Source organism: Pholcus phalangioides, unplaced genomic scaffold, assembly GCF_987345545.1.
Source record: "Pholcus phalangioides strain wild (caught in Gottingen) unplaced genomic scaffold, Ppha-v1.0 ptg000036l_1, whole genome shotgun sequence".
Classification (NCBI taxonomy): domain Eukaryota; kingdom Metazoa; phylum Arthropoda; class Arachnida; order Araneae; family Pholcidae; genus Pholcus; species Pholcus phalangioides.
Window position 1 is genome coordinate 1,266,674 of NW_028301623.1, and position 18,508 is coordinate 1,285,181.

The 18,508-nt window shown below is 52.7% G+C and overlaps 2 non-coding genes across 2 annotated transcripts; both read right to left on the reverse strand.

The window, feature by feature from the left end:
* Window positions 1-5,251: 5,251 nt before the first annotated feature.
* LOC149066026 (U2 spliceosomal RNA) lies at window positions 5,252-5,438 on the reverse strand. The gene has a single exon (XR_016195544.1). It is a non-coding gene; the product is annotated as a U2 spliceosomal RNA (small nuclear RNA).
* Window positions 5,439-12,557: 7,119 nt separating this feature from the next.
* Window positions 12,558-12,747, reverse strand: LOC149066027 (U2 spliceosomal RNA). Its single transcript, XR_016195516.1, has one exon. It is a non-coding gene; the product is annotated as a U2 spliceosomal RNA (small nuclear RNA).
* Between the last annotated feature and the right edge of the window lie 5,761 nt (window positions 12,748-18,508).

Here is an 18,508-nt window from a genome sequence, read left to right on the forward strand (position 1 = left end):
CAAAGTCCCGCAGATCCGTCCACACCATATCTTGGACCACTCGGTCTCGTGAAGTCAGGAGTTTTACTGCCGCGTCTATGTTGCCTATGTCTGCATCGGATGCCATCTCGGGTATGCCAAAAAGGCCATCTCTGGTGTCTCCGTGGAGGTAGGCATTGCTGGCGCGTTTCTTTTATGAGTGGCTTCAGGGCTTCGTCTATACGTTTCCAGCTGCCTTTCGTTCTCTGAGCCGTCCGGATTGAATATTGCAACGTGGGGAAGAAGAATGTCTTCAAGGCGTCTATCCTTTGCCAGGGGGGCCAGACTTGAAGACATTATGTGTTTGCCTCGTTGAATGCACTCAGCCAGAGAGCTTTCATCCGGCAGTAGACGGAATCCTACGGGTTTCCCAAGAAAGCTCTTGTGGTTCCCATCCTCCAGGGCCTGAATCGGGTTCCCGTTGACACGGAATGTCGTACTCCGGCATCCTACTGGTGCACTTCCCAAGTGAAGGGAGAAGCATTTCTCCGGATTTATTCTCAACCCGAGACTGGAGGAGACTTCGCATGTGGTGTCAATCAGTCGCTGGAGGGTGTTCGGGTTTCTCGACAGCAACAGGACGTCGTCTGCGTACGCTAGCACATTGTGCGTGCTAGTGTCTCCTTGAACCGAGCGCAGTACGGGGTCGACGGCAATGTTGAATAGTAGTCCACTGAGCGGGCAGCCCTGGCGGACACCCTGCGTCGTCGTTAGTGCTTCTGAAGTGCCCTCATCAGTGTGGTACGTCGTCGTTGCTTCCCGATACAGGTCTTTCGTGATACGGATGAACCTCTCCCCCGCTCCTGCTTGTTGTAGATTGTGAGTAATGGTGGCGTGGGGAATGGAGCCAAAGGCGTTTGTAAAGTCCAGAGACATGATGCATAGGTCTTCTGAGGCCCTCCTTGCCTTTTGTATCCTTTGCTCCAGAATGAAATTATTTTCAAAGGCCCCGTCGTGTCTTAGAAAGCCTTTTTGAGAAGAGGATAATATCTCGAACTCTTCCAACCATGTGACCAGCCTCTTGCTTAAGCAGCCCGTGAAGAGTTTGTAGACGGTTGGTGTGAGCGCGATTGGCCTCCAGTTCCCCACCATGTTTAAATCACCGCCCTTTGGGACCAAGATGGTCCTTGAGCGTTTCCACTCCTCGGGTATTCTACCCATCTTGAGGCATCCGTTGAAGATTGTCGTCAGAGCGTGTGCCTCCGGATCCACCCCTAGCCAGTGCTTGTAGGTTAGGCGATCCGGGCCGGGCGCTGAATTCTCGGCTCGCTTTAACCGACCTAGTACCTCAGCCGTCGAGAGAGGAGATAGATCCACGGGTGTTGAGGCAGGATTAGGGTGGCCGATGGGTGCCAATGCCTCTGCGTCGAAAGGACATTGAGTATGGAATTTTGCCACTACCTCTTCCACCGGGAGCGTGCATCTGCACGACTCCTCTCCAAGGATGGTCTTAACGGCACGGCGGCGGTTCCTTCGATACAGGCGTTGGATCTGTCTGTGGTTGAGGGGGGTCTGTTCTTCTGATCGCGGTTCCACTTGATGGGGCTGGGAGCTGCACGTATTCCTGCGCGAACGATGTGAGTTCTCGAACTGCCTCACAGAAGCTCGGCCAGTTGTCTTCATCTAGGTCCGCAAGCATGTTTCTCAGGATACCCACGTATGGAGCGGATGGCGAGTTGTCCCTCTGTGGGTCCATCGTCGTGGCATCCGGTGGTTGTAAGGGCTCCGGTTCCCCACCCTCAGCAGCGTCCGCGTCCTCCTCCATGGCTGGTGTCACTCCGTTGGTGGGTGATTGAGGATCCGATTGTGCGACTGCGTGAGGGCTTGCTGGACCGGCTGCCCTGATTGCTCTCTTGGCGGCACAAGATGAACGGGCAGATCTGTGGCGGTTGTTCCTCTTGCTGGCGGTGAGACACGGTGAGGCGATCTGTCCACTGGCGGTGATCCGGTTGGCGGAGAGGGCCGTGTCGGCGCATTCTGTGGGCCACTGTCTCTGCGGTGCTCCGTGCCTGGCTTTCATGTGGTTTCTTAGACCTCTCCCACTCGGGAAGGAATCGGGGCACTGGTATTCGCTCGGGAAGGAATCTGAGCACTCGGGGCACTGGTATTCGCACCGAAGATTCCCTACAGCTGTGAGGGGGCGACCGCGTAGGCAGCAATGACGTTTTACGAGCCTGTTCCTGATCTGCAGGTGGCAGTGGCTGCACCAAAACAACGTGTCTTCTATATCTATACCGTGGTCTGCTCGCAGGTGGCGAAGGAGAGATTGCTTCATCGCAGTCCAACGGTTGGATTTGAACATGGCCCGGCAAGACTGTTCAGTGCACCTCATGGGGCTGACCACTGGGAAGGTGATGTGCACCATTTGAGCCACTCTTCCCTATTCCGCTGTTGTGGCGGATGGTGGTGTTGTGGTCTCCTGGCTTGGTGATATCACGTGCACATTCCGGCGGGCTTCTCCTTGCTGAGTTGGCGGCGACGGGAACGCAACCGGCCAGTGGCCCGATTGTTGAGTGGCCGGAGTCGGGGCGGTCACCGGCGAGTGTCGTGGCTGCCGGATCCCTGGTGTCAGGAACGCACTCGATGAGTGACCTGTGTCTCTCGTGTTCGGGCCTGTCGAGGGCGTCGCCCTCTATCATCTGCGTCAGAGGCCTGGGCGCTGTTGGCATTCTTCGTTGTTGGCCGACGACGACATGTTCTTGGGACTCGGGAATCTCGATTCCAGTGTCAGGTGACGCTGGTTGGGGGTCCTCGCTCACTTGTGTGTTCAACACTGGAAGGAGACCATGGGCCCGCAGCGCTGTTTTTGAGCGCTGTGCCAGCGGTAGCACTGACCTCTGCGATGGACCCGGAGGAGTCACCACGTTTGATGGTCCAGCAGCCAGGGGCGGACTCCGAGTGGGTGATTGGTCTCGCGCGGGTTCGTTGGACCTCTTTTCCTTCTGACGCCTGTAGGGCCCATTCGTTTGTGTCGACGCGTCGATAGATGCAGCTGATGTTGACGAATTGTCTTCCGACGAAGAGAATAGCGATCTCTGCGTCGTCGGTGGGGCAGTGGAGTCAGTTATCCAGTCCTCCGGCTCCACGTCGATCACCAGCCTGTCCGGGGATGAAGATCCGGAGATGTTGTACTCTTCCAGCTGCACAGTAGGTTGTTGTGAGGCCCGTGACGCGGGATTGGAGGAATCACTTGGACCGACGTTGACCGGTGTGGCGGGATGGCTGCCTGCCTGTTCCAGTCTAGCACGCACTGGCGGAGACACAACTTCAGGCATGGACGTGGTTGGGGACCCTGAGATCGGGTATGACGGTAGGTGACCAGAGTAGTCTTCATTGAGGCCTGTTGTTACGACCCGATGCGCGGAGCCCGGTGATGTAACGATTGCACTGTACCTCGGCCCTCTTGGCGAGAACTGAAGGGGTGACACGCTGAATCTCGGCAGGTGTCCAGCTGGTGACGAGCTTAATGCTGCCGAAAGACCATTGGGTGCTGGTGCGGAGTCCCCTTCCTCAAACAGGGAGGGCGTCGTCCCTTCAGGTGAGGTGAACAATGAATAGTTCATGTCGGCAGTAGGGTCACCCGGCTGAACGATCTCCAGTACTGATGCTAGCACCGTGGGATGCAGTGGCGTTTCCTCTAGGACGTTGTCCTCGTCAGAGCGGGCCCCTGCTTCGGTGGTGGCACTGCAGTATAGTTCGTGAGTGTACGGCGATACTGACGAATCTGTCGGTGACCTCGAGGTAATATCAGGCGGAGCAGATGTCACTTCGTTAGTCGCGGATTCAGGAACAATACGTTGTGCTGATCCTGGAGTGAGAATTATTCTCCCATTTCTCAGCGTCTTCACCATCTTCGTATGGTGTTATGGTTAGATGTTATGGGTTAGCCATTCACACAGTTAGCTTGTTAGATTGGTGCTCAGGTTCTCTTACTTGCTCTGGCGCTTGAATTCGCTTCAGATTGACTCGACTGGCTGCACCCTACGCAAGACCCGATCGGCGGCACATGCCCGTGACCAGGGCGGGGCCTTAAGGGCCCTGTTAGACCCATTGGTGGGGGTTGGAGAACTTTAGGAGACTCCGTAAGGGATGCGGGACCTTTAAGAGGAACCTCGATACCAATGGGGAGGACCTTTAGGAGGCCCTACCTAGCCCGGGGGGGTGGGGGAATGAGCCCTTAAGAGACTCTTAAAAACCCGGGGGGGGGGGAAGATCCCACTAGTCCCCTTGAGAGCTCTACCTCTCGGTGGGCAGATCTCGCCAAACCCTGGAGCCAGTGTCGAAAGTTCCACTCCACAACTTGGCGGACTCTGCCCGTCGAGGGGAGCCCTGAAGAGGCCACGCGTGCGAGACCTTGAAGAGGTCTCACGGTAACCAACCCAGAGGGAAGAGACCTTTAGTGGGTCCCACGTGAGCCAAACCCACAGGGAAGGAGAACCTTTAGGCGGTCTCATGAGAACCCAGGGAGAGTTGAGACCTTTAATAGGTCTCGCTAGAGAGGGGGGTGGGACACGTTAAGAGGTCCCGAGAGAAAGAAGTTGAGGACCTTTAAGAGGCCTCGAAAAAGGGAGGGAAACATGAGTGGGCATCATGCATAGACCCGAATTCTTCAAGCGACCCCGAGAGGTCATCCTGACGAACCCGAGTTATGGATGTGGGGCAGCCCCGCGTGAGAAAGGTGTCAAGTCAGTCCGCCAGGCGTAGCCAAAGCTCCGAGGCTGACCCGAACACTGCCACACCACCGATTGGCTAACAGGCACTTCCGCTGACCGCACGCCCAAGGCCCAGCCATGTAATGAGGCAAGGGTCCAAGGACGACGGCTAGGCTGAAATGCCTGAGATGTGACAGATGCCTTTCCCGGGAAGTCGACGAAGAGGAGGAGGCGAGGAAGAAGAGAGTAGGGGTGGTCACGAGTCATCAACCGCCAACCAGGTCATGCTTCGGGCACGCCGTTGTCTTCGCCTAGCTTGACATCATTTTTGGCAGGATCCGGATGATCTTCGGGGTGAGAGGACCCGCGGCAACTCTTCTGATGCAGAACGAGGAAACGACCGGCGTGGACCCGTCCTCACAAGGACGTGGCATCCACGTCGTCTCCTTAATAAAAAACTAAGTCCCAGGGTCGTGCGCCGGCCTTAATTTCCCGTCGACCGCTTTCTAATTTGTCGTTTTCGCCCCGACGATGAATGATTATTGCGAAATTATGAATAAAACAGAGTCTACTTGATTTCATGAGGATGGGCCCAACTCGAAGGTAGTGCAATATCGAGAGGACCCGCGGCAGAGGTTCAGCAAGCTGAAAGCACTCCGCCCTGTTCCAAAAATAAGTTTAATATCTTTTCCCCATGTAGGAGACGTACCAGATATTAAGCTGATAAGAACAGATTTAAAAACTATTTATTGAATGCTTGAGAGATATTATGTACATGGCCCGACATTGGGTCTTCTCGTCAACCTGCTTTCCAGGGAAATTTGCTTTTACACTTTGTGTGACATATTTTCCTTTACATATCATTCTCGTTTACATTGGCTGCCATCTTGACAATGCTGTTGTACATTCGCTTGAGTTTGACATATACTCGGTTCGATATTGGGGATGTATTTACAAGGGGGATCACTATATGTGCACAGCGTCGATGCAAAGTTCGTTTGTCTTCTCAGATCAGCTTTTTTTTAGTTCATTTGGCCTTGAGTAGTGTCCTGTCTTACCCCGGTGAGGAACTCCACATATGTGTTTCTCGAGGCGCGGATGGTGTCACTGACGATCAGCTTGGCCATCATGTTGGCGTACGTTCTTGAGCACAGTCTGGCTATGAGTCTATCGTTGGCGGCGTCCCATGATCCCAGCGCCCCCACCACGATGGCTCCAAATCTCACGTCGTCGTACTTCGTTCTCAGTCGTGCTATCAGTGGCGCGTATTTCTCCTACTTGGTGCGTCGTGCCTGTGCGAACGCCTCTGTGCCGTTACGTCGAGGACCAGTACCGAGTTCCCATTTATGAGCACTAGATCAGGGCGTACGCTAGATCCCATTATGGGTTGGTTTTCGGCGATGATGTTCCACCGTCCTGATGCTGCTTTCTTGATTCTCTCTACAATGGCGTTGTGTCTGGCAGTGTACCTTGCGCTGTACGTCATGCAATGCCCCGACGAGAACCGATGTTTTCAGCATGGTATGGCCGTTGGCGACTCATCTCTGCCTCTACCGGGAGTCGAACCATGCAATGCCCCAGCACATGTGGCAGAGTTTCTCTGGGGTATCCGCATCGTCTGCATCTCGTGTCGCGTGTGTCGTTGCCATGGCGACAGCCGTTGAGCGGTACTTGTCCGAGCCTCGCCCTGTGGATGAACCTCCATTCGGCAAACCTCGTGTACCCCCCTTCTCGGTGAAAGTGGGTCGACGCCTTTGCTTTCGAGAAGCAGGGGAGGGTTTTGCCTTGGTGCGGCATCTCCGCTAGATTCTGCGTGTGGTGGTTTCTAACAAGAGCTCGGATGTTCTTAAACAGCACCCTCCTGTCCGTGATCGTGGTGTTGTCCACCGTTAGCTCGACATGATGGTCCTCCTGTATGTGCCACCTCGCATTTAGTCCTCGGGATGCCATCCTTGCCCTTGACCACACTGATGTCGTTGGTCGTGAGCCTCCACGCCGTTCCGGAGAGGAAGTCAGAGACCTCGCCGTACGAGGGGATGCGCCGGAGACAGTGTTGCGTAAACTCAGAGGTCTTTCCAAGCCAGGTCCCGCACTATTCCGTCCCCGGAAGTGAGCAGTTTGTAGGCTGCGTCCAGATGGGATATGTCATTGTCGGATGCAGCTTCCGGTACGCCAAACAATCCCTTCTTCGTGTCCCCGTATATATAGTGGTTGCTTGCCCTGTTTGGTAAGTATAGGGTCTTCTTTATTTCGGGGCGGAGCTTCTCGTCGATGCGTGACCAGGTCCCTTTCTTGTGCTGCGTTGTTCTCAGCGCGTATTGCATGGCCGGGTAGAAGAAAGTCTTCATCGCGTCGAGTCGTTGCCATGGCGCGAGTGAAGAAGCCATAATCGCCTCTCCTGTGCGGAGAATTTCCTCTGCGTTCGCGTCGTTGTCAATAATCCGGAAGCCCGTTGGTTTTCCTAGGAACTTTTGGTGATCCCCATCCCCGAGCGCTTTCACCGGTTGGCCACCGACCGTGAAGATTGTGTCGCGACACCCTCTTGGTGCTCTGCCTAGGTGTAATGAGAAGCACTTGGCTGCGTTGATCTTCAAGCCTAGCTTCTCTACGGTTTCGTTGGCTTCGTCCACATTTCCCTGTAACGTGGATGGATCGTTAGCCAGGAGCAGCATGTCATCAGCGTAGGCCAATATTTTGTGCTCGGCGTGACTGCCCTGCACTGTACGGAGTACTGGGTCCACTGCGATGTTAAATAATAGCCCACTTGGAGTGAGGCAAGGCTGCCCGCTCTGCTGGATCTGGACTGCCTCTGACGGCTCATCTCCGGTGGCGTACGTTGTTCTCGCCTGGTCGTACATATCTGTCACTAGTCCGACAAACGCTGGGCCCGCACCGCTCTGGCCCAGGGCGTGTGCTATCACTCTGTGCGGTACCGACCCGAAGGCGTTCGACAAGTCCAGCGAAAGGATGCAGAGCTCTTTGTCGGTTCTCTTTGCTTCTTGGATTCTCTGCTCCAGCACGTAGTTGTTTTCAAACGCTCCGCCATGGCGGAAAAAGCCTTTCTGCATGGGTGATAGGACCGTATGCTCCTCCATCCATGACTGGAGACGCTTGGCTAGGCAGCCCGTGAATAATTTTTAGATGGTCTGGTTTAGCGCTATCGGCCTCCAATTCCTTGCTAACGTTGGGTCTCCGCTTTTTTGTATGAGGATTGTCCGGCCTTCAAGCAACAGTTGTAAATGAGAGTGAGGGTTTTCGCTTGCGGGTCCGTTCCTCTCCAATGCTGGTACGTAAGGCGGTCAGTACCGGGAGCCGTGTTCTCGGCTCTCTGCAGGCGCTGGAGGACTTGGCGCTTGACAATGGTGAGAGGTCTACTGGATCGCTTGTTCTCTGGTACCTAATGTCTCTTAGGTTGCTCTCGTTGTACGTCGTGTGGGCTGAGAATTCTTCGACGATCTCCTGCACTGGGATTGTGCATCTCTCGTTCTCTTCGCCCAGGATGGTCATGACAGCTCTTCTCCGGTTCCTTCTGTAGAGCCTTTGGATTTCCCTGTGATTGTGGAGGTTAGTCCGCCTATTGGGGGCCTGCCGCGTTGGTTCCCTTGGTAGCTTGACGTTCTCCTTCGCGAACGCGGTGTATTCTGCTACCGTGTCACAGAAGGGTTGTAAGGAGTCCGCGCCGAACCCATTCAGTATCTCCCTGAACCCTCTGGTGAAGGGCGCCGATGGGCACTCGTCGGTGGGTTCCGTTCGTTGGGGGGCGATTTCCGGGTCCCCTTCTTGGTCTTCCGCTACTCGCTCATCAATGTTGGGATCGGTTGCGTCGGCGTCCCCTGCGTGTCCGGTCTGTGTATCACTGTGATCTTCTTCCTCAGATCTGGGTTCTATTTCACTGTTGGCTGGTTCTGGATCACCCTCTTCCGAGTGTGCTGTTGTGTTGCCGACTGGGGATCTTGTGGGGCGTTGATCGGTGTTGGGCCTGTTGCGTGCTAGGTGCCTGGCACGCCAGTGGTTCCTCGCTCCCCGTTTGGATGGGAAGGTCTCTTGGCATTCTGTGCAAGGATACCGCGACGGGCTGCGTCGATTACTAATATGGGCCGTGAACGAAAGCACGGGTGGTTCTTCACCCGCTTTGTTTCTAGGCGTGAATTACACAGGCGACACCAGAACACCGATGACGACGCGTCCGCTCTGTGATCGGCCAGCAGGTGGCGGAGCAGCGACTGCTGCATGGCAGTCCACTTGTCGGATTTGAACTGTCTGGTGCAGTGGTCTTCTGTGCATGGCAGGGGGCATGATATCGGGAAGATGATATGGATTTCCGACTCGACTCTCTGGCACTGCCTGTTGAGGTCGACCGAGCCGCGCGTCGGAGAGGGGTTGTTCGGCTGGTCCGGGCCCGGCGAGATCCGGTGTGTCTGGGTGAGTACCAGCGGTGGGCCGTCCCGTGTCGGCAGGAGTGCTGGCCTTCTGTTCAGTCTTGATTCCTCAATCAGTTGTGTCAGTGGTCCCGCCGGTTGCCTCGGGTCCATCGCTACTACTGGTGCTCGAGCCACTGACATGGTGGAGGCCTCTCCCCCCGTTCCTCGTGTCAGAGCATGCGTTTGAGCGGATGCTCTCACCCACTGCCTCGCTTGCGGTGTGCACAGCCTCGAGGTCCTGCTCGGTGCCATGGCGGGGTTGTCTGTGTCCCTTTGGGGCTGCGACTCCGGGATCTCGATGTCCGTGAGGTGGGCATCCATCGCTGGCGGAGGGTCACTGGGTGACGACGAGTCGGAGCCTTCCTGATCGTTACTCGTGCTCTTTCCTGGTAGCGCTGTCCATGTCCGGATTGCGACCTTGGTCCTTAGGGCTAGCGGCAAGGCTGCGACTTGCGACGGTGGTTGGTGGTCCTGCATTGTGGAGGGTCCTGCTACATGAAGTGTAGGTTGAGGTTGCCGGTGTTCTGGCGTCTTGTTTCTCTTTCGCTTCTTCTTCCGTTTGCGGGTCCTGGTCGTCTGTGTGGCAGCGTCTCTGGATGTTGATGACCCACTGTTCTCTGACGTGTGGAGTGACAGAGAGCTCTCATTCGATGACTGGAAGAGAGATCTTTGCGTCCTGGGAGGGGCTGTTGCGTTGATCAGCCAGTCATCTAGTCCCACGTCTATAACCAGTCGATCCGGGGAGGGGGTTTCGGAGGCACTGTCCTCTTCCTGGGGCCTCGGCACTGTCACTTCCGGCGATAGCTCTTCCTCTCTGGCTGTTGGTACTAGGGGGTCATCATCACCGTCTCTGTTGGGCTGGCTGAGGTGGGCAGGAGAGTCCCGTTGTCTGGTTGTTCCAGCGAGGCTTGGAGCGATGAGGTGTTCCGTCTGGGTAACTGTCCTGCCGGTGACGGGCTGAGTGTCTCTGCGTGCTGCCTGCTTCGCTGAGCGCGTGCTGCGGGCTTTGTTGGGCGATGTCCCTGCTCAGCGTCGTGTCCATCACCGTGTCGTGGTGAAGTTGGTGCCTGAGCTCCCGGGGTCCCGAACGGCCATGCTGGCTGGGGAACACTTGGCTGGCTGTCGGCTCTTTTCTCGTCCGTTGGGTCCCGCAGCGGCGACACGCTAAGTCTGGGCAGCTGTCTTGCTAGCGACGAGCTAAGAGCACCGAAGTGGCTTCCTGGAGGGCTGCCATCCAGCCCTAGTGGAACGGGCGAGTCCTGCTGGGTAGGCTGACTGTCCTGCGTTGTGTCTGTCGTTTGATGCACTACTGGCGGGGTGCCTCCTGCGGTGTTGTTCGGGGAGAGCACGCGCATTGCTGCACGGAGCGACGCTTGCAGTGACGATAGGGTCAGTCTTGCAAACTGCCCTGCCCCTGGGGAGCCTGAGGCGGCGGAGCGGCGTCTCGGTGCGTCATCTGCGTTTCTGAAGGTGGTTGGTGTTGCGCGCTGAGCCATGTCACTTGTTGCCAAGTGTGCCCTAATACTGTTGCTGGGAGACTCTTCCTCATTGGAGAATCCAACTGTTGTAGAGGCGCCCAGGTCGTTCGCCCCACTGAGTCTCATCATCAGTGGTGGAGTGGTGTTTGATCGGGGTCGATGTGTTCAAGGGCTGCAAGGGGTCGATGGACATGATGCTTGCGTCCAGCTCCCATGTGGCGTCCGTCATTGGCGGCATGGACAGGTGAGCATCTTCACTCTCTTCATCACCCCCTTGAGTAGGAGGGTTAATCTCAGTGAGCGGGCGTAGAGCGTCGCAGTCTCCGCTCGACCATTCTGTCGAGGACGATCTCGATTGGCTGGGTGACCTAGATGCACTGCGTGGCGACGTGTTAGGCGTTGTCACTTCCCCGTCGGTGGCTGTTCGTGTCACTCGCTGAGCCGACCCAGGTGTCGGTATGCTTCGACCGTTTCTCAGTAGTCTGGGCATGTTGGTGTGGTCGCGCCTCGGGGTCAGTTCATTGATGTAGTCTTCTCGTATTAGTTGTTCCTTGTGGATCCCGTGCACTTGGACTAGGCGCACCCTACACATGACCCATTAGGCGGCGGATGCCCGTGACCAGGGCAGGGGAGATCATGAGACTCCGTAAGGGCTGTGGAACCTTTAAGAGGGACCTTGATACCAATGGGGAGGACCTTTTAGGAGGTCCTACCTAGCCCGGGGGGGATGAGCCCTTAAGGGACTCTTAAAAACCCGGGGGGGGGAGGATCCCACTAGTCCCCTTGGGAGCTCTACCTCTCGGTGGGCAGACCTCGCCAAACCCTGGAGTTAATGACAAAAGTTCACCAACTACACAACTTGGCGGACTCTGCCCGACGAGGGGAGCCCTGAAGACGCCACGCGAAAACCAGGAGTGAAGAGGTCTCACGGTAACCAACCCAGGGGGAAGAGACCTTTAAGAGGTCCCACGTGAACCAAACCCACAGGGAAAGAGAACCTTTAGGAGGTCTCGTGAGAACCCAGGGAGAGTTGAGACCTTTAATAGGTCTCGATAGACCAGGGGGTGGGACACTTTAAGAGGTCCCGAGAGAAAGAAGTTGAGGACCTTTAAGAGGCCTCGAAAAAGGGAGGGAAACATGAGTGGGCATCATGCATAGACCCGAATTCTTCAAGCGACCCCGAGAGGTCATCTTGCCGAACCCGAGTTATGGATGTGGGGCAGCCCCGGGAGGGAAAGGTGTCAAGTCAGTCCGCCAGGCGTAGCCAAAGCTCCGAGGCTGACCCGAACACTGCCACACCACCGATTGGCTAACAGGCACTTCCGCTGACCGCACGCTCAAGGCCCAGCCATGTAATGAGGCAAGGGTCCAAGGACGACGGCTAGGCTGAAATGCCTGAGATGTGACAGATGCCTTTCCCGGGAAGTCGACGAGGAGGAGGAGGCGAGGCATGAAGCTCTTCCCTTGGCAAGATCACTTACTACACTTTGATCTTAGCCAAAAGGCCGAGAAGCGATAACGGGATAGATGCGAATTAAAATTTAATCACAATTAACTATAATTAATGTCCTGGCTGGGGTCTGACGCGCAGCGTCGGAAGACTCGTTCGTATTTTGAAGACGCGACGACTCTTCGACCAGATGTTGCTTTCAGGTGCGCCGTTCCGTTCGGGTTGCACGTTCGACCGCTAGATGTCGACGCGAGACCAATATCTACTTGCATTCTCGATCGAGAAGGGGGGGGGGCACCCAGAAACGTCCAGGGGACACGCGGCAGCATTTCGGAAGCGCACAGCACAACGAGGAAACGACCGCGTGGACCCGTCCTCACAAGGACGTGGCATCCACGTCGTCTCCTTAATAAAAAAGTCCCAGGGTCGTGCGCCGGCCTTAATTTCCCGTCGACCGCTTTCTAATTCGTCGTTTTCGCCCCGACAAAGAGTGATTATTGCGAAATTATGAACAAAACACAGAGTCTACTTGATTTCATGAGGATGGGCCCAACTCGAAGGTAGTGCAATATCGAGAGGACCCGCGGCAGAGGTTCAGCAAGCTGAAAGCACTCCGCCCTGTTCCAAAAATAAGTTTAATATCTTGTCCCCATGTAGGAGACGTACCAGATATTAAGCTGATAAGAACAGATTTAAAAAACATTTATTCATATTTTAAGTGAGGTTATACATGGCCCGGTATGGGACTCGGGATCTCCTTTACAAGGGAACAATAGCTCAAGAGACGTTTGTACGTGTGAACATGGTTGCTGACAATCTTTACATCAAGAGATCCGGAATAATTATATGTTACATTGGAATTTCTGTACAAATCATGCTTTGTTGCGCATTCTTTACAAGACTATGATATGAGAATTGACTTTGCATGGTTGATGGGTTCGATACATTCTATACAAATACATTGTTCCGATACATAAATAATGATGTGGCACGAATTTACATACACATTATTGCGGCACTTTCTGTACAATGGTATTGTTGCGAAACATTCTTTACATTGCTATTGGATGCGAAAAATACTATACATATACAATCTTCCTTTACACAACATTGAGCTATATACATCAATTAGGGATCATGCGCTGTCTGATGATCAAAAGTTCTTTCCACTAGAGAACCTGCGTACGGTATGGATGTTCACTGACACTGGTGGGCGACCTCATTTTACCTCTCTTCTGGCCTTGGACGGGTGCTGACTGCCGTACCCCGGTGATGAACTCAACATAAATGTCTCTAGATTTTCCAATTGTTTCGCTGACCACAAGTTTTCTCATCAGGCTGGAGTATCGTCGAGAGCAGAGTCTGGCTACGATCCGGTCATTCTGAGGGTCCCACGACCAAAGGGCTCCCACCACAAGGGCGCCAAAGCGGACGTCCGAGAATCGTAGTTTCATCGCTTCCACCAGTGGGCGATATTTTTCCTCTTTCAGGCGTCTTGCTGCTGCTGCAAACGCCTCTGGACCATTCCCAAACGGGACGGGGTGTAATGTGATAGGCCTCCTCGTGGTGCACCCTGGGTAATGCTAAATCTATCACACGCCATTGTCATCGCTTATTTGTGCCCATATCCTTCACTTTCAATAGCCCAGATTGCATGGTTTTTTTTTTCTACACATCTTGCAGTACTTGTCTTGCGTCTTTTGTCCTGTACATGTTTATGTCTTGTGTCCAACCACTCATTGTGGACCCCGCTCAGGCGGGGAGGGGTCCTCCCAGACGGGGCATTGCTTCTAGCGTATGCTCTGTCTGGGACGCTGTCTACCTGCGTGTTTGCCGTGCGTGGAGACCCGTAAGGCTGGAGATGGGGATCCTGATTAGCCTGATGCGCTAGCTTTGGCCTCGGATTCAGCCGAAACGGGAGGCTTGGATTAGCCCCGTCCAGGTCAATCGACTGTGGTCGCCTCGGTGGCTGAAGGGGTTACACTACTGGGCAGGTAGAGGGGTCGGGCCTGCCGGACGTCGTTGAGGTTTGTTGGTGCTGCTTCACGACGATCTTGGATCTTGAACGCGTCTGCTCGCCTGTTTCGGTGGTGTATAGCTCTCACCTAACCTGACGTTGCTACTAACCTTCACCGGTTACGTGTGCGCGTCCCCTCGTAGGGCTCCATGGTGGGCATGGTGGGTGAGAGTGGAACAATACACATTCAAATATGGGAAAAACAAAAAATGCACCAAAACGTCAAAGAACTGCTCTTAGTGAAACAATTGTCACAGAAACCGCTTCTTCAAATCTGTCATCTGTCTCGTTCTTCTTTTTGCATAGTTCTGATACCGATAAACAGCTGTCAAAAGCATCACCATTCTTGATAGATAAAGCTCTCTATGGCGCAGTTGGAACTTTAAAATCAGTGAAGGCTCTTCGTTCAGGAGACCTTCTCATCGAAACCAACACTCCCCGACAAGCCGAACTCATTCAAAAGCTCACATCTATTGGGAATATTCCCATAACAGTAAAAATTCATCCCACGTTGAATTATTCACGTGGTGTAATTTCAGATACTAACTTGATTAACATGGATGAAGAACTACTAACAGAAGAGCTGGCGTAACATCTGCCAAACATATCATGAGCCGCAAAGATGGCAATCTAGCTCCATCACGAAACATAATTCTCACATTCTCATCAGCAACATTGCCGAAGGATATCAAAATAGGTTATTATAACCTCCATATCCGGCCATACATTCCTAACCCTGTTCGATGCTTTAATTGCCAAAAATACGGTCACTCACGAACGGCGTGCCGCAGTCAACACACCTGCGCAAAATGCGGTGAGAAGGACCACATTTCGGACAACTGCACTTCAACATCATTCAAGTGCGTCAATTGCGGTGGCGACCACCCCGCATATGACAGGAAATGTCCGAAATGGAATGAAGAAAAAGAGATCCAGAAGATCAAGGTCCTAAATAACATCTCATATATTGAAGCACGTCGTCGTATTATCCCTAACCAAACTCCAATAGCTAGTAGATCATACTCTAATATGGTAACAAATCCATCATCAGCTAACAAGACTAACAATGTCACCAAAGCATCTGTGACAACTCAGACCGAACCCATAGCTGATACATCCACTCAAACATCATCTAACCAACCATGTAATAGTTGTGGCTGCTGTTGCTCTGCTGGAATACGGAAGGAGTCCACCACCTCCGAAGAAGCAGGAAAAGCAACAGCGAACACATTCAAAGTAACTACAGCTACTAAGCCAAAAATCAATAGTGGAAATAAATCTAAAATTAAACTATTCAAGACCGGATATTCAGGAAAAGCCATTCAGAGAGCAAAGAAGCAGCCTACATTACAAAACATGTCACTTCTTGATGACAAATCAATTGGTGACATGGATCTCGATAATCCTACAGAATCCGGTACTACTCGCCGGAAATTGGACCGAAATAAGCTCAAAGACCTTGAACCGTCTACATCTATTTGAAATTTATGGCCAACATTATTCAATGGAACATTCGTGGTCTTAGATCCAATTACGAAGATCTCAAGGATTTGATCAATCACTATCATCCTGTTTGCGTGGCACTCCAGGAAACTTTTACGAAGCCCTCGGAGACATGGAACATCAGGCGACATTCCCTGTTCCGTATCAATTACGATGACGGGAGTAGAGCTTGCCGCGGTGTTGCTCTGCTGGTTCCACATTACGTGTTTATTTCGACACATCTTGCAGTACATGTCTTGCGTCTCGTTTTGTCCTGTACATATTTGTCTTCTGTGTCCAACCCCTCATTGTGGGCCCCGCTCCGGCGGGGAGGGGTCCTCCCGGATGGGGCATTGCTTCTAGCGTATGCTCCATCCGGGACGCTGTCTACCTGCGTCTTTGCCGTGCGTGGAGACCCGTAAGGCTGGAGATGGGGATCCTGGTTAGCCTGATGCGCTAGCTTTGGCCTCGGATTCAGCCGAAACGGGAGGCTTGGATTAGCCCCGTCCAGGTCAATCGGCTGTGGTCGCCTCGGTGGCTGAAGGGGTTACACTACTGGGCAGGTAGAGGGGCCGGGCCTGCCGGACGTCGTTGAGGTTTGTTGGTGCTGCTTCACGACGATCTTGGATCTTGAACGCGTCTGTTCGCCTGCTTTGGTGGTGTATAGCTCCCACCTAACCTGACGTTGCTACTAACCTTCACCGGTTACGTGTGCGCGTCCCCTCGTAGGGCTCCATGGTGGGCATGGTGGGTGGGAGTGGAACCATACCCATTCAAATATGGGAAAAAATCAAAATGCACCAAAACGTCAAAGAACTGCTTCAAACCAAACACATGTCAATGTAACTGCTTCAAATTCATCAACTGTCTCATTTTTCTTTCTGCACTCTTCAGATGCTGAAAAACCGCTGGCCAAAGTATCACCATTTGTAATAGATAAAGCTCTCTATGGCACAGTTGGTACCTTAAAATCGGTGAAGGCTCTTCGTTCAGGAGACCTTCTCATCGAAACTAACACATCCAAACAAGCCGAACTCATACAAAAGCTCACATCTCTCGGAGACATTCCAATAACAGTCAAAATCCATCCCACGTTGAATTATTCACGTGGTGTCATTTCAGATACTAACTTAATTAACATGGATGAAGAAGAACTAACATAAGAGCTGGCGTCTCAAGGCGTAACATCTGCCAAACATATTATGAGCCGCAAAGATGGCAATCCAGCTCCCACACGAAACATAATTCTCACATTCTCATCACCAACATTGCCGAAAGATATCAAAATGGGTTATTATAGCCTCAAACTCCGCCCGTACATTCCTAACCCTGTTAGATGCTTTAACTGCCAGAAATTCGGTCACTCACGAACGGCGTGCCGAAGTCAACCCACCTGCGCAAAATGCGGTGAGAAGGACTACATTTCGGACAACTGCACTTCAACATCATTCAAGTGCGTCAATTGCGGTGGCATTCACCCCGCATTTGACAAAAAGTGTCCGAAATGGAATGAAGAAAAAGAGATCCAGAAGATCAAGGTTCTTAACAACATCTCATATATCGAAGCACGCCGTCGTATAACCTCTAACCAAACTCCAATAGGTACTAGATCATACTCTAATATGGTAGCAAATCCATCGTCAGCTAATAAGACTAACACTGTTACCAAAGCATCTGTAACAACTCAGACTGAACCAATAGCTGACACATCAACTCAAACATCATCATCTAACCAACCGTGCAATAGTTGTGGCTGCTGTTGCTCCGCTGGATTCCGGAGGGAGTCCACTACCTCCGAAGAAGAGGCAGGAAAAGCAACAGTGCACACATTCAAAAAACCTACTGTTACTAAACCCAAGATTAATTCTGGAAATAAATCTAAAAAGACCGGATATTCAAGAAAAGCAATACAGAGAGCAATAAAATGTCCCACCCTCAAGAATGCGTCACTAATTGTTGACAAGTCAATTGGTGACATGGATCTTGATAATCTATCAGAATCTGGTGGTACTCGCCGGAAACTAGACCGGAATAAATTTAAAGAACTCGAACAGTCTACTTCTACCTAATTTATGGCCAACATAATTCAATGGAACATTCGTGGTCTTAGATCCAATTATGAAGATCTCAAGGATTTGATCAATCGTTATCATCCTGTTTGCGTGGCACTCCAGGAAACTTTTACAAAGCCCTCGAAGACATGGAACATCAGGCGACATTCCCTCTTTCGTATTGACTACGATGACGGGAGTAGGGCTTGCCGCGGTGTTGCTCTGCTGGTTCCACATCACGTGTCGTCGCGCGTTCTAACGCTGCGCACGAACCTGCAAGCCATCGCGGTGGAAATCTCTACAGGCCTAAGAATTACCATCTGTTCTATTTATTTGCCACCAAATGACACCATCTTACAGAGAGATCTAGAAGATCTGATTGATCAATTACCTCCACCATTTTTTCTTCTTGGAGACTTCAATGCACATAACCTGATATGGGGTTCTAACAGCAACACCCCACGTGGCGAAATGGTTGAACGACTGTTAGAAGACATGGACCTCGCCATCATGAATGATGGCAGTTTCACTCATTTTCATGCCCCAAACAATAGTTTCACTGCAATAAATCTATCCTTATGTTCACCCTCACTCTTGCCCAACTGGTCCTAGTCGGTTGATCCGGACCTGCACGGGAGCAATCATTTTCCTCTAGTGGTTAAGTGCCTTGATCGAAGCCATAGCATACCTGAGGGTCCTCCTCGGTGGAAGCTTGTGGCCGCCCGATGGGCAGACATCACGGTCAAGGCAGAAATCACGGAGGATATGGTTTCGCAACCCGACGTCGACCATTGTGTCGACCTTGTGACCAGTTGTATGATCTCAGCAGCCAAAGAAACAATACCCAAAGTCTCCACGAAACTTCCTAAATTTCCTAAACCTTCGTGGAACCACGAATGTAATCTTACGATTAAAGCACAAAAGAAAGCGTGGAGTAGG